The sequence below is a fragment of the Lissotriton vulgaris genome, chromosome 9 (assembly GCF_964263255.1).
Source record: "Lissotriton vulgaris chromosome 9, aLisVul1.2, whole genome shotgun sequence".
NCBI classification, from domain to species: domain Eukaryota; kingdom Metazoa; phylum Chordata; class Amphibia; order Caudata; family Salamandridae; genus Lissotriton; species Lissotriton vulgaris.
The window spans coordinates 703,308,454-703,324,383 of record NC_141697.1 but is presented as its reverse complement, the minus strand read 5'-3'; the positions used below and the strand labels follow the sequence as shown (position 1 = coordinate 703,324,383).

Genomic DNA, 15,930 nt, shown 5'->3' with positions numbered 1-15,930 from the left:
CAAGCTTGAACTGTTAAAAGGAAGGTGATTGTTATATTTTAGTTAATAGTAAGATGGTATTACATTTGCATTTGAGGAAATATAAGTATCCATTAGCCGTGCTATATCAAATATCAAACTGGCTAAGCACTTTTATCATGTATATTAGTCAAAAGTTTTGTACGTTATTATATTTGCACTTCATGAAATGTATTACTATTTGTGCTACTATACATCAGCACTTTATTGCATTAGTCACTTTATATAGGCCAATTTTGTACGCAATAACAATAGCACTTTCAGAACTATATTAATGTTTTTTTTTGTGGTTTTAAAGTGTCGGTCTTTCCACTTTTTGCATTAGCACTTTATGAATGGTATAATATTAATAATCTTGATGCTGCTTATTACCAGTTGTTTTTGTATTGGGTAATTCAATATGTTTTGGAACTAATATTTTAAGTACAGTAATAGTATTTTTGTATATTATTATTGTATTATATCGATAGGTTTAAATTTTGAAGCATAGTATTAGTTTAGTTGTCTCTCTACTAGTATTCATATATTGATATGGCTAGTTGTGCATTATTGTAGTTTTGTATTATCGCTGTGGCATTTTATTGTCTAGGGTTGTCTCTTGGATATTGTAAATTTTTGTCTAATGTGTTTTCTAATTAAGAAGAAATCAATGTACCAATGTATTTTTTCTTCCTACGGCTTGTAATAAAAAATGTATTAAAAAAAAAGAGAATCACATATATCCATAATTAGCAGGATGACCTCTATGTTAAAAATCTGCTATGTCTATGCTATATAACATCTTATAATGGCCCTCCATTATTGGTATTGATGAAAGTGGAACATGCGATACTTAGTTCCTTGTTAGCTCTTGCAGTATCCATTCTTTGTTTCTTCCCCTTTCGTTCTGGGGACCATTGTGGCGAGGTACCGCAGTATCTGATGGCTGAACATGAAATCAAGTGGTCTATCCTGGAAAAGGTAGTACCCAGAATGGGCCAATTGAATGAAATCACCCGGAAGAAACGTGAAACTTTCTGGATCTATCACCTGGATAGTGTCAAACGTGGATTGAATGAGGAAATATCTTGGTATGTTACCAAGTAGAGATGTTTACATTCTTTCTAGTTAGTACCTGTATTACAACCTATATCAATAGTCCTTGTAAATATGATCCATTATTGGGCGCTGATCTTTTTCCCCCTTTTTTTCTTATTTATATGTGAATTGTCTTATGTTCTGAGTACTCTATCTTATTTTGAGCCCTTCTTTATACCTATGAAAAGTAATGGTAAGTGGACATGTGTGTTAATCACCATTACCGGTACGTAGAGAAAATGATTGTTTACAATACACAAGTCTTATCCTCTTGTGTTCTCGTATCGCCGGGACTTTTAATAAGTAGTTGTTCTATTTACTTAGAGATTACTCTTTCCCTTGTAGCTTAGCTAAAAATGCCCTTTGTCCGGTTTCCCCGTTTTCTTTTTAGTTCTTTACGTAAGGTATAAACTTCAGGCAAATGGCTATTGGTGTGCAGTCCACTTTCTATGTCGAGTCCCGCATGACGTTTCAGATCACATCGGGAATACGGGTATTATCGCGTGATTTTGTGCCCTCGCGGAGGGGTTTAAAGCCGGATATCGTATTACGAACGCCGTTTACCGCGAACATTTGAAGAAGAGAGGGGAGTTTATACGGCCACGCGAGACGCCCTGGTAGGTTATAATTATGGGTTATGTGAGATTATGTAGGCTTAGAATGCGGCCGGAGTGCGATATGCTGGGAAGATCAGGCTGTTATTTTTAACGTCTGACTCTATGCTCTCTGAGCCTCCCCAACTCTCTTGTGCCTCAGTGCCTGTTGTTAATCTATCATGTAATCGTACGATTAGGGTGATTTTGTGCATGTTTCTATGCTTATGCCTTTGCATCCTTTCGTGAAATATATACCATCTCTATGTTTCAGTCGGTCGTACGGAGTTAGTGGTATTAAAATCTGCTTAATTTACTCTCCATTGGAATATACCGCAGCACTGACAAAAGTAAGATATTCCTTATCAGATACATGTCCATGCAATCGTTATAGCATAATCTTTAACTACAATGAGTCATATGATTACTGTGGTTTAGATAAACTCATGTTCTGTTTCTGCGTCTTCTTCCATGTTTCAGATTATTTAGAATCAGACTAAGCCCCCTCACCGCGAAGACACTCTTTATCGTCTAACTTCGAGCATAAGAGAATTGGTAGCTACTAGCTGACTAGGAGGTGCGTTTTCTACTATATGCTCCTTGGCTATATAGATCAGCATGTTGCCCTTAGATAGGCTGTACAAACCGTAACATCGTCGTATTTCTGTTTTAGTTGCCCTGACCATAGGAAGAACTGTCATATACTACTATGGAGACCTGAGCCATTAATAACAACGGACCGTATATTGCACCGATTATTGGTAAGATTCCCTTCGGGAGAACAAACCTGTCTCTAGTCAAGCTTAATGCAGCATGTAAAGTAAAGGCTTTCTTTGCCTTTTATTTAGGTGCTTTATTGTACATCTTGTTTCTCCAAACTGGTCAAACTATATGAAGATAGAACTTAAGCAATAGGAAATATCTGTTTTTACCCTAAGTAGATTAACGCCCCTTTATTTGTGGAATGTTTTTGTGTGCGTTATTGTAAATCAGAGGTCTTCAAACTTTTTGATGCCGAGACCCCCTTGTTAAACCTTTATAGGCATAAGGACCCCTTTCCGAAATTTTTTTCTAGAAACTGGTACTCCTCATCATCAACTTTTGACAACCATAAATGCACCTGTTAGACCCCATCACATCCATCCATCATCATTCATCAACCCACACTTTCACACATCCATCCATCTATCCTTCATCCATCTACCCTTTCATCCTTCCATCCATACTTCATCCATCCACCCTTTCATCCATACATCCATACATCATCCACCCACCCTTTCATCCATCCATCCACCCATCATTCATCCCCCACCTTTCCACACATCCATCCATCATTTATCCATGCAACCTTTTATCCATCCATACATCCATCCACCCTTTCATCCATCCATCCTTCATCCATCCACCCTTTCATCCTTCCATCCATACATCCAGTCTTCATCCGTCCACCCTTTCATCCTTCCATCCATACATCCATCCACCCTTTCATCCATACATCCATCCTTCATCCACCCACCCTTTTATCCATCCATCCACCTATCATTCATCTCCCCACCTTTTCACACATCCATCCATGCATCATTCATGCAACCTTTTATCCATCCATACATTCTTCATCCACCCACCCTTTCATCCATCCATCCACCCATCATTATTCCCCCACCATTCCACACATCCATCCATCATTCATCCATGCAACCTTTTATCCATACATCCATCATTCATCCATCCACCCTTTTATCCATCCACCCATCATTCATCCCCCACCTTTCCACACATCCATCCATGCATCATTCATCCATGCAACCTTTTATCCATCGATCCATACATCCATCCACCCTTTCATCCTTCTATCCATCCATCCTTCTATCCATCCATCCTTCATCCGTCCACCCTTTCATCCTTCCATCCATACATCCATCCTTCATCCATCCACCCTTCCATCCATCCATCCACCCATCATTCATCCACCCACCTTTTCACACATCCATCCATCCTTCATCCATCCACCCTTTCATCCTCCCATCCATACATCCATCCTTCATCCATCCACCCTTTCATCCTTCCATCCATGCATCCATCCACCCTTTCATCCATACATCCATCCTTCATCCACCCACCTTTTCATCCATCCACCCACCCTTTCATCCATCTACCCACCTATCATTCATCTCCCCACCTTTTCACACATCCATCCATGCATCATTCATGCAACCTTTTATCCATCCATACATCCATCCACCCTTTCATCCTTCCATCCATCCTTCATCCGTCCACTCTTTCATCCATACATCCATCCTTCATCCATCCACTCCTTTCATATTTAATACGATTCAGATGGTCATCTATACCAAAAAACAGCTGTCTTATCTCAGTGTCAGCCTGTATATACCCTTTTGTTCTGTAAATTAGAAATGAATTTTGTTGTAAAAAAAATGTTACACAAGTTTGGTATTTCAGTTTTGCAATGAATATGCATTACCTAAATTAATGACAGGAGTTTTTCGATCTCTGAAAAACTTAGCTGCGATCTGCCAGCTGCACATTTATCACTCCTCCCTACCAAATTGTTGCTGCTGGCTGGTAACATCCTGTCGCAGGGTTGGGTCGTCTCCCGGGTTCCACAGTAAACGTCACAAGAAGCGTTCTGCTGACCGTAAAAAGCCCGGGATCGGTAGAATGGACATTGTGCCCCTGTTCCTGAAACTTATGGGATCGGAAGGCAAGAGCTGCGAAGCGTTTTTTTTACAGCAATCGGAGGTAAGTAATCTGTGGGGGTTTAGGAAGGCATACCAACACCCTCGACCATGACCCCCCTTCCCCATTCAACACTCTAAGGGTCGGGTCAGACGGCACAGAAAGTCTGCATATGGCGGCGCTGAAAAGAAAAACAAAGATGCCGCCCTGCGTCACTCTGTCTATCTGGGGCCAATATGCGAATTGTGTGACTCCCCCAGCCACCCCACCTCGCCCCCCCCCCCCTTGTGTATGTGAGGCTGGCCGAAACAGCTTCAGAGACACACCAAAGCCCACGCCGGAGTACTTCACATTACTTGTTAATGAGGCTTGGATGTTTTTTCACACCTCGGTGTGAATTAGGCCTCCGCGTGAGCACCCTCAATTAGCCCGACGCCACTAAGGCAAAGGAACTGCACGCTCTGACAGAATCTGAGACCCCCTTCCCAGGACTCCACGACCCACCTGGGGGTCGTGCCCCACAGATTGAGGACCTCTGTTGTAAATGAAAAGTATCTCTTGCAGTAATAGGATCTTTGTCTATTTCACTTTGCTTGTTGGGTAATTAGGCTTGACTTTAGTATATCATCCTGGATGTGACGCTATGATGTTTACATGTAAGGTGACATTATACACCGTGCACCCTTTCTTGCAACTTATGGTCATGTGAAGAGCTACTGTGCTAAATCTAAACAAAAAATTATTATATGGTTGTTGTTTTTCTCAACTTGTTGCGACTGTTTTGGTGACAGATATATTCCTTTTTCTTTTTTTATATATATATCTTATAGATCCCCTGATATCTGGCAAATAAACTGTGAGAAAAAGGTCCTGAGGAAGGTGGCCTAGAGCCGCCGAAACGCGAGTCGACCTGGTGCAGGGCCTCAAATTGCATCTTGAGACCCTAGAATTGACACTTAGATCTTGCCAACTGTAACTCAGCCTTTACCTTTTTCCTTGATGGTGTGGTTTGAATGTAATATGGGTGTGAGAATGTTAGTATTTTGAGTTTGTGTGTATGGTATCAGGTGGTGTCTTCTTAAATAATCTGTGTCACATGATTTTGTACATATTTATAGCTATTTTTGTGATATTTGTTTACATGTATTAAGAAAAAATATTCTCAAAAAAATGTATTCATGATGAAATCATTTTTTACAAATCTAATAATAAGAAATCATATAAAATGAAAATAAAAGAAATGTTGAAATAAAAATTGTCTGGCGGTGCATAAGAACGGCCCAGTGGTAGCAGCTAAGCTTCAGGAGGGGTTACTGGATGTACAATCATGGATGCACAGTAACTGTTTAAAACTTAATGCGGAGAAAACTGAGGTTATGACCTTCGGTAATATTTCCCCAGAGTGGTCCCCGATATGGTGGCCCAGTCAGATGGGCCCTCCCCCGGTCCCAGCTACCAAGGTCAGGAATCTGGGAGTGATCTTTGATAATAAGCTATCGTTTGGATATCATGTCAACAAGGTGGTTTCTGCTGCATTCTTCATGCTGAAAAAGATTAAAAAACTCCTGCCGTATTTACCAGCATCAGCAGGAAAAACACTGATTACCACCTTAGTGTTTTCCAAGCTTGACTATGGAAATACTCTCTTTTTCAACACGCATAAATGCATCCTGAATAAGCTTCAATCTGTCCAAAATATGGCAGCACGGATCCTGCTCAACATTCCCAGGCGCCACTCCACTTCGGCAGCCATACGCCATCTCCACTGGCTAAGAGTGGAGAGCAGGATCAAATTCAAAGCTCTTTGCATTGCCTATAAGGCTATCCATCAGACTGGACCAAAGTTCTTAAAGGAGGCATTTCAGGTGTATATTCCTAAAAAGAATTTAAGATCAGCAGCAAGCTGTCTACTGTCTGCACCCAGTACAAGAACGGCTACATGGGACGACAGACGATTTTTGGTAGCAACTCCCATATTGTGGAACTCACTCCCCTTAGACATTAAAACTGCGCCAACCCTCATTGGCTTCCGCAAGGCTTTGAAGACCTGGCTCTTCAATCAATAAGATCGTGTCCTGACTATTGTATCTTAGAGTATCTCACTCCGCCTAGACACCTCAGGGTAGTAGCTGCGCATTAAAAATCCCATAAATAAATAAATAAATAAATAAATAAATAAATAGAATAACTTTGTCGCCAAGTTTTAATAAGTAGGATGTATACCAATATTTGAAGTGTATGGCCATTGAAGGAACACAGTGATGCCAAGGAAAACAGCATCACTTATTTAAGTATGATAACAAAATAAATTTTGTTTTCAGAATATCAGCTGTTATATGTCTAAAGAACTTGCCTCTCATAGGTAACAAGCTGGTCTTGGTGCAAGTGAACCAATTCCCCAGTCTAAGATGGCCGCCATAGCACACTTGTAGCCTCTCGAACTCTTAGTATGTGAAAATATGCATTAAGTAATAGCTGGAGCAATAGGGGACAGGTTCTGCCATGGTTTATACACAATATGAGCTATGCAGAAGATGACATTTGGGTGCTCTGAGACTGCATAATAAATAAACAAAGAGATCCTGATAAATGAGATCATCATTACTACACGCTTGGTTAAGAACTTGCGCTTTCGAGAGAAGTACACAATTGAGGTTATCATTACTCGCTTTGTCAAAGATCCCGAGTTACGAGCTGAGCTCGTCATCAGCATCGAAGGGGTTAAGGGGCAGCGTTGGAGAGTGGCAGTGAGGGAATCCATGGAGCAGGAGGTTGTTGGGGGCGCCAACAAAGATTGTCGCGCTTGGCATCACCAATGCAAAAGCCGGCCCTGCTGTCAAGGGTCCGGGCACATACTGAAGCAGCTCATCCAGTATAGGTATTTTTTTTCTTTGCATTCTGGGACTCGTAGTCCTGAATTAGTAATGTAGTGAACAGGACTAAGAAGGTCTGGATGTAGAGAATAAAAACCTGGACAGGATGAGTTACTCATGAATGGACCTAGAGCACTGATTCCCAGCTCCCTCCTGTGGGCAGTTGCAGAAAGGGCCCCAGCCAGCTATCATTCCCCTCAAAGGCTTTAAGTAAAGAAATCGGCCATAACGCACCTCCCATTTCTTTTGCAGTGTTATATAGCACGAACTGGACCCAAAGATACTGGAGCATTTTACATGAACGCCAGTAACATTACACAAGGACATTCACTTTTTAGGCATGGTGGAATAAGTGAGTCACCTGGAATCAAATGATGTTGAACTGACACCTCTGCTTCCTCAGACCAAGAGTGAGCAGCTCTAGCTGTAACACCACATCCTGCTCAGAGGCCACCCTGGAGGCAGGGCACGGGTTGACTCTCTATACGAGCTGCTACACCACCTCTCTGATTGGAGCTCTCTCCAGCACCTTTCTCCAGTCATCTCCCCGTGCCTTTTTAAACAAAGAGAATGTAGAAATGTGCAAAAGAAGTTTGGGGCATATTATCAAGGACAGGCGATACATTATCGCCGCTTTTATCGGCAGGAAACTGCCGATAAAGCGGTGATAATGGCCTTGATAATATGCTCTATGAATTCCAATCGAAGCCCATGTTAAATATGAACACATCTAACATGGGCTTCGATTGGAATTCATAAAGCATATTATCAAGGCCATTATCGCCGCTTTATCAGCAGTTTCCTGCCGATAAAAGCGGCGATAATGTATCGCCTGTCCTTGATAATATGCCACTTTGTTCTGCCAAACTGTTTCAATGCCCTGCCCTTCCTCCATCTCACTAGAGTGCAATGGTCTTTGAATGTGACTGTGCCAGGCAATGGCATCCCCCCAGGGGAACAAATCAGGAAACCCCCAGGGGGGTGCCTCACACTTTGAAGACCTCTGTGCCAGAGTGTTAGGTCGTGACAAATTCCTGACTGAAGCTCTGCACAAGGCCAGCGAAATCTGTGCCACCCTGGGCAAAAGGTACCCCTGCTTAGAGCTTGCAGCATTCTTGGCCTAACAGCACACAGAAGGTGACAGGTCTGGCAGGCTATTAGCTCTTCTGGCTTGTTCCAACAAGAGAGGCATGCGCTTGACTTGCATCGGTGATCTCTTAGGGGTCTGTCAACAGTCATAGAAATGCATCAATAACGGGATTTCTTGACTACTATTACCAGCTACATAGTAGTTACATTTCTTATCCTTTTTCAAAACCTCGGCCTGACTCTACCTAATAACAGTGCTTATTTCTGCAATCAAAACAAACTCAGTCAGTCAAATGCTAAGAATAGCATCCCTGTCCTGAGTTTCTTATTAAAACCGTTGTGTCTTGTATTCACATTATTTGAATTAAAGGACATGAATACCTGAGTCTCTGCATAGTCTTTGGTCTGCACAAAGTCTTCAATCTGTGTAACAATCATTGTACATAAAACTTCAGCCCATGCTTCTTATTGGGATGGTAAAGCAGTCATGTGGTATGTCACACTCTACCGAAACCACAAATAAATGAATAAATACTTTATTTCGGAGAGGAATGTCATTCTTGTGTAAGGCCATCCAAAGGTCCACAAATAGAAAAAAAACACATCACTAATGGCCCTGGGCATAACTAAACAACTTACATCGACAAAAGGCTGCTGTGCTGTTAGTCAACGGTTCAGATGTCTTGAATACACTGGAACCAAACATCAGAACACAAACAGAACCATCTCTGTTTCAGAAATTGGATATTTTGTGGCACTGCAGACAGAGGCTTACCACAAAATTATGGGGCCGCCACGCCAAATGCGAACAGGGTACCAGAGTCTCACATATTTAACTTCGGCCTTGGGCTGATGGAGCCCCATTTGTATGGTTAGGGCCCGAGGAGAGTTAAAGGCCTCCCTGCACCACAGGGGTTGCAGGGGTCTGCGTTACGCCCCTGAATGGCGAGCCTTCTGCTAAATATTTAAGTAATTTTAAAATGTGGGGTGCTGCTCATGGTCTGTATATAGTATAGCTGTGCTTTGTAACTAAATTGCAGTCCTCTGAAGGTGCATAGCTATAACATGTGAAATGACTGCAATGACAATTAAAACATGCACTCAGAAACCATATTTAACCAGCTATTCACTGCCAAGCGTCATTGCAGACTTAATGCATCACCTCCCCTGCTGCCTGCATAATCTAGTTAATATAGATTATGGCCCAGAGGTATGAAAGGATTATATTGGTGGCACAAGGACAATGCAATCCTTAGGTCAGAATATTAAGCCACCCAAGGCTGCAATGGTTGACCCTGTATGGCTTGGTAGACCTGGAGTAACACAAGGCGCTGCCTTCGGTTACTCTGTGCCAGGAAGGCATTACATGGGTGGCGAGTGAGTGTTCCCATGCATTCACACATGTATTTTGACGCATTCCTAGATTTACCAAGACAAGCAAACTTGGGAATGTGTATACGTTGGACACCTTCCCGAAAGAGCGCAAAGAGGACAAATATTGTTATTTTGCCTCCTTTTTTCTTGTTTCTAATGTGCTGCAGAACTTAGAAAGAGGAAAAGGCATGTAAGGATTGCCCGTTCCTTTTGATGTTGTGCACCAACTTTTCTTGCTTTGTTGCGTTGCATCAAATATTGATAAATCTGATCCTATGAGTATAACGGATAACACAGAGGTATTCCACATGTACCAGAGCTATTCTTTAGTGTGACACAGTGACATACATAACTTTACCTGGCAATACCTTACTTCCACGTCGGAGTTACTGTGGTGGCCCGAACAACATCGCTAGATAAAAGAAGCACGAAAAATGTTTATTAACACAGAATTTTCTGGTTTCCAAGTATTAACACATGCACATGTATCAGAATGAGATATACAGTTCATAGAGACCAAGCAGGTTAGAAATGCTCCAGAATATTTGTACTGAACAGGTCAAAATGGACTCAGGTAAGATCCCAAATTGGCCTGGGAAGGGGCTAGATGGGCCGAGACATTGCAAAATGACACAGCCCTGAAAACAGTGCAAGAGCACTGCGTCATTTTCTTTCAGGATCATAAACGATTTCCTGTTCCACAGATGCTCCTGGATTCTGCGTTAGACATGGTGGAAGTATTAGACATTTCATGCCTTTTCTGTTCGTACATAGAAATTACGGCTTTTCAGGCTAATGCATTTTTTTTAAAGTGTGCAGCTGAATGAATTGCTAAGTCCAATTTATCTCCCATTTTTTAACGCCCCTTTGAGGAAAAGCCTGGAAAGAGAGAGGGCGCTCGTTAACCTCAGTTTAAGCAATGTGTAATGTCAGCATTGTTTTTCAACCTGAATGAGAAGGCTTGAAAAAATTTGATCAATGCTGCTGATATTTACATGCCACAAAACAAACTAAATACCTGTTATGACTTACGGGTTAATTTGCGGTGTGTGGTAGGTTAAGTAAACATATGCCCCTTGGCGTTTTATGGTTAGCAAACTTATTACTAGGGATGTGCACTTTTTGCAGTAACTTTTTATGACTTTTTTTCAAAATACACAAGATGATGGACGGAATGTTGCACATTGGCAAAACATTCACCCTCAGTCACAGTTCTGGGTTTAATCCATTGTTATTTTGATCACCAAGTCACCCCAGTTAAGACATGACCATATGCAAATCAGTCTTGACCCTGTGCCTCATGGGAACAGTCCAGCCCGAACTGCCAAGTCATGTCTTCCCTGGACCGGAATCAAGCATCCTAGGACTGGTTTCTGGTTATCAGCCATCATCACCCAGGATAGTTTGACTCCAGGGGCATAGTGAGCACGGGACCCACATCTGGGAATACCCTTCCCACATAGGGCGAACAGCAAAACACACAAGATGATGGACGGAATGTTGCACATTGGCAAGACATTCACCCCCATTCACAGATCTGGGTTTAATCCACCTTTATTTTGCTCACCACGCCACCCAGTTCAGACATGGCCATATGTAAATCAGTCTTGACCCTGTGCATCATGGGAACAGTCCAGCCTGAACTGCCAAGCCATGTCTTCCCTGGACCGGAATCAAGCATCCTAGGACTGGTTTCTGGCTATCAGCCGTCATCAGCCAGGATAGCTTGACTCCAGTGACATAGTGAGCACGGGACCCACATCTGGGCATACCCTTCCTACATAAGGCGAACAGCAAAACACACAAGATGATGGACGGAATTTGCACATTGGCAAAACATTCACCCCCAGTCACAGAACTGGGTTTAATCCATCGTTATTTTGCTCACCACGCCACCCCAGTTCTGACATGGCCATATGCAAATCAGTCTTGACCCTGTGCCTCATGGGAACAGTCCAGTACGTGGAAGAAAATGGTCATGGTAGTTCTTTTTCATATAAAAATTACAGAAAAACAGAAAACAATTCACCACTCAAGATTTAAAACAAATTCAAAAACAGAAATTTAATTTCCATAAGTAACAACAGCATTAAATGCAATTGTCAATCAAAGCATTGATGGGTTGCAATGCATTAGTTCCAAAAAATTGGTAGAGCATTAAGTATTCACAGAGCTCTCAGCGTGAGAAGAAAAGAGGATGGGGCAATGGTAGTGAGTAGGCGAGTGAGGGACAGAGTAAGGGTGTAGTGACAAAGACACAATTACAATTATGTACAAAATGACCTTTCCAGCCTATTACAGGTCTGTTTGTTCCCATATATATACATTGCTCATAGATACGTTTATAATTGGATTATTCCATTCTATGAGCTTGTAGGTGTTTAGGTAAAAATGTCTACATTTCGACCCCAGCAAGATGGAGGGTGAGTGGTGTCCTCACGTTGGGGTCTTCGTCAGGACAAGTTCTAGAGGTGATCACCTAAGAATAATTAATAAAGGTTCAGTGCAGTGATAAAATAAGTATCTGTGGTGAAAAGTCTGGTAGGTGAGACAAATTCCACCTACTTGTATAAGGAAGGATGGGCAACGTACGATCCCTAATGGGCTGCCGAAGGGCTCCTGAAAATCTAAAGGGAGACATGTTGTTTAATTAAAATTCATGTCGGGCGGAATTATTCCAGCATATACATGAGAAGCAGAAGGGTGGCACACTCACTTCTGCAGCTTGTCTTGCATACGGGGTAGTGAAATCTACCGATGTGAAAATGGAATGAATCCAGATCAGGGTCTGTGGGAAACGAGGAAACAGGAAAAAGGGGAGTCGTCAGGGGTATTGCATCTCACAATAATGTGTTGTCAATTACGCGCTAACCAGTTAGTTAAAGGGAATCAAAGAGAAGTGGCAAGATCTCCTCAGTAGACCCCTTGGAGAAAAATCCAAGTGATGTTAAAAGGAAAACTCGGAGTGATGTTAAACAGTCTCCTACTCAACTTAAGGGGACAATGTCCGCGAGAAAGCTGTCAAACCCGCGTAAGTAAGTGTGGCTGGGAGCAATCACATGAAAGAGTTCCCGTTGTGGATAGCATCTGACATAATATCAGACGCGGACAAAGTTAGTATTCAGTGGCGGCTGGTGACATTTGAAAGTGGTAGGGCGTAACGGTTCGTCACTGAAACATTGACACCTGAATTCATCTGTCTTTGTCACTTAATAATACTGACGCTCACTCACTACAGCTCGCTGTCCACACTGAACAATGCTAACCAACATTGCAGCCCACCGATGGAATACGAATGAATGCTCCTGCAGTCCGTAAAACGTAATTAACTAATTAATAAACTGCAGTCCGCGTAGCTTGTAAAACATGAGAAATAGAGAGGAATTAAAAGAAAGGGAAGATTAGATGGACCCACGAGTCTTAAACACTGAACGCGGATCAGAGCAAACTCATCTTGCAAACGAACGTGAGGCAACCGAAATATTAAACTCTCAACCCGGGCAAAGCTCCACCTCGTCGGTCTCCCCTCCAAAACTCGAGCCCTACCAGCCTCGGCTCCATAGCTCTGCCTGCATGTGTGGGGGATCCCCCAATCTACTTTTGACAGTAAACTCTCGCACTGAGCTCCACCCCGGTCAGTAGCGATACAAAGGCACAGCAAAGAATACCAGAGAGGAACAAAGGGCAGCCGACCTGGGCTGGAGGGATGGCGTCATTCGCCACACTGTGCACGCATCGCCATTAATCCCAGCTCTCATTATGTAACTGCTGAACGGGTGCCAGGCCAGCCAGTGAGCGCTGAGGAGAGATGCGGTATTTTCAGTTTGGAATAACACAGACCGACAACAGAACTGTTTTGTAATCGCAGCAAGTGTATGTTTGTTTTTATGTAAAAAACCTTCTTTGCTTCTTAGCTGGGCCAGTCACTAGCACAAAAACACAGAAAGGCAGATCGGTGGGCTTTATGCTTCTGCGAAAAGTAGTATGACTAGAAACCAGATAAGCACCACTCGAATTAAACAACAAAAGCTGAACCAATCTCCAAACATGCTTCAACATCTGATAAAGGACCTTCGAGACCCATTGCTTTCCCGGAAATATTGCCCGGGTAGAAGTGGGAGATAACAATTCTGCCTTCACTTATCTAGCTGCAACTCTGCTCATCAAAGGCAAACTTGCTACCAATACTGAATATACGGCTCGCTCACAGTGGGGGCCAGGGGGTTGGGGATAAATAAAATAAAAAACTTACCTTGTCTTCACTTGACCGGGTCCGCACCATCTCTGCTCTGGGGTCCCGTTGGCGCCTAGACTAATTAGTAATGGCTGCCAACTTGCCGAGACACAGTAGTAGCCAATCCTGATGCTGCTCTCTTTAGAGGAGAGCTGCTCTCTAAAGAGAGTAGCATCAGGATTGGGCTGAGCATTAAAAAAACGTCGTTCGTTTTTTCAGCAATGGGGTGCGTTGCATTAGGCAGGCAAACCCCTAATCGGTTGTTTTTTTGAAATCCACATAGTTTGCTAGTTAAAAAAGCCCTGCCGGGCAAACACCACATGCGCAGTGAGTGCGCACTGTGCCGGCACAGTCAGTCCAGCGCCACCCAGTGTCAGACAGTGCATACTGTCCATGTCCATGATGACACACACCACGGCCGCAGGGCAATAATTATCGGGCAATTTATTCGAGCGGCGCGTTAATTTATAAAACTTTTATTAACGCGCCGCTCGAATAAATTGCCTGATAATTATAGGTGGGGCAACGCCCAAACGCCCTAATGGTAAAACCGCCACTGTATAAGTGCTCTAAAAACATATAGATCGCTGTGAAGTTAAAATAGATCATAGGCAGATTGACCCGAGTTAAGCAAAAGTTACATGTGCGGGTGTGTACTGGCGGCAACTTTAACATTAAAAAAGTTGTGCATGGGGTTACAAAAAAATGGAATACGCAAGTCTCATCTAAGCGCTTACCTCCTAAACGTGGCCTGTCAGCTCGAACAATGAGCCTCCTCAGTATGCTCACGTTTGATGATGGCAAAAACCACGGCGTGCGCGCACCGTGAGGTGCAGCCGCTCGATGGGTTCCTGGGGGCTCCCCCCGCGTCCGACCAATGAGGAGGAAAGGGGCGTGCTTCTGTGCAGGAGTGATGCAGCTCGTTGCCAAGGAGATTGAAGGCATTACTCGGCCCGATGAGGGCCCGTCATAAACAGGGAGGTTTTCAAGTTTAAACCGGCAAAGTTTCTGATATCAAACATCTAGAGATCTCAGGCGTTGTTGAATCCATATTCCCACCCAACAGTGTGATATCCGTAGTGAACATGTTATATTGACATTTACACAAACCTGATTGTATTCAATTTGCACAAATGCCGGGCAACATCAACTAAAGTAAACTTTATTAAATGCATTATTCACAAAAGGAAACATTGGAAAATATATGTTCATTTGTTGAGAGCATATTTTATGCACAATAGGCATACATAACGAGCACTCTCCCACCCCGCATTATATTTTTGAACCATGTGTTACATATTCAACATTGAAGTTTAAAGTGAACGAATAGGGAGGCACAGAGGTGCAGTTGGTCATTGTTTAACACTATATATACCTTGAAATGGGATGGTGCTTGTTTGAAAAGGACTAACCCTCAGTGGGGAAAGGCTGGTGTAACATTGTGTTTCAAGGTATCCCATCTATTGGCAAGGACCGTTATTCATAAAATGACATATATATGATTAATATCTATGAACTAGTGCAGATGCATCAATTTGTAACTCCCTGCGCTACATTATACCTGCAACATATATAATGTATTCAGGGTGGGCGTTCTGGCGCTGAAAAGGCTTGTAAAAGTGTGCAGTGAAATCTATGATCTGCGCCACTTCTACGGCCTCACTGCGTCAAATCCTTACTCCTGCTTGAAGCAGGGATAATGGGTGTTGCAGACCTTTTCACTTGGGGCTTGCCCCATGTGAAATGACACATGGCTGGAGTTGCGTCTGTTTCCAGACACACTCCAGCAATGCGTAATTTTTGTGCAGAGAGAGATATGTCAGGATTCCTGACAGGGCCGGACTGGCCGTAGCGGGCACCGGGCAATCCCCCGGTGCGCCGCATGGGTGGGGGGCTAGTTTGGAGCCCATGGGGGCCGTTTTTGTTACAGGGCCGTTTTTTCAGCATAACTGCAAAATCAGCCCTGTAACAAAAT

At 42.9% G+C, this 15,930-nt stretch overlaps 1 long non-coding RNA gene across 1 annotated transcript in view; it reads right to left on the bottom strand.

The window, feature by feature from the left end:
- Positions 1-15,930, bottom strand: part of LOC147692137 (uncharacterized) — a 62,623-nt gene that overhangs the window by 12,713 nt on the left and 33,980 nt on the right. The window contains exon 3 of the long non-coding RNA XR_015299811.1: positions 10,080-10,133. This is a non-coding gene — a long non-coding RNA (uncharacterized LOC147692137). The remainder of the gene's footprint in view (positions 1-10,079; positions 10,134-15,930) is intronic.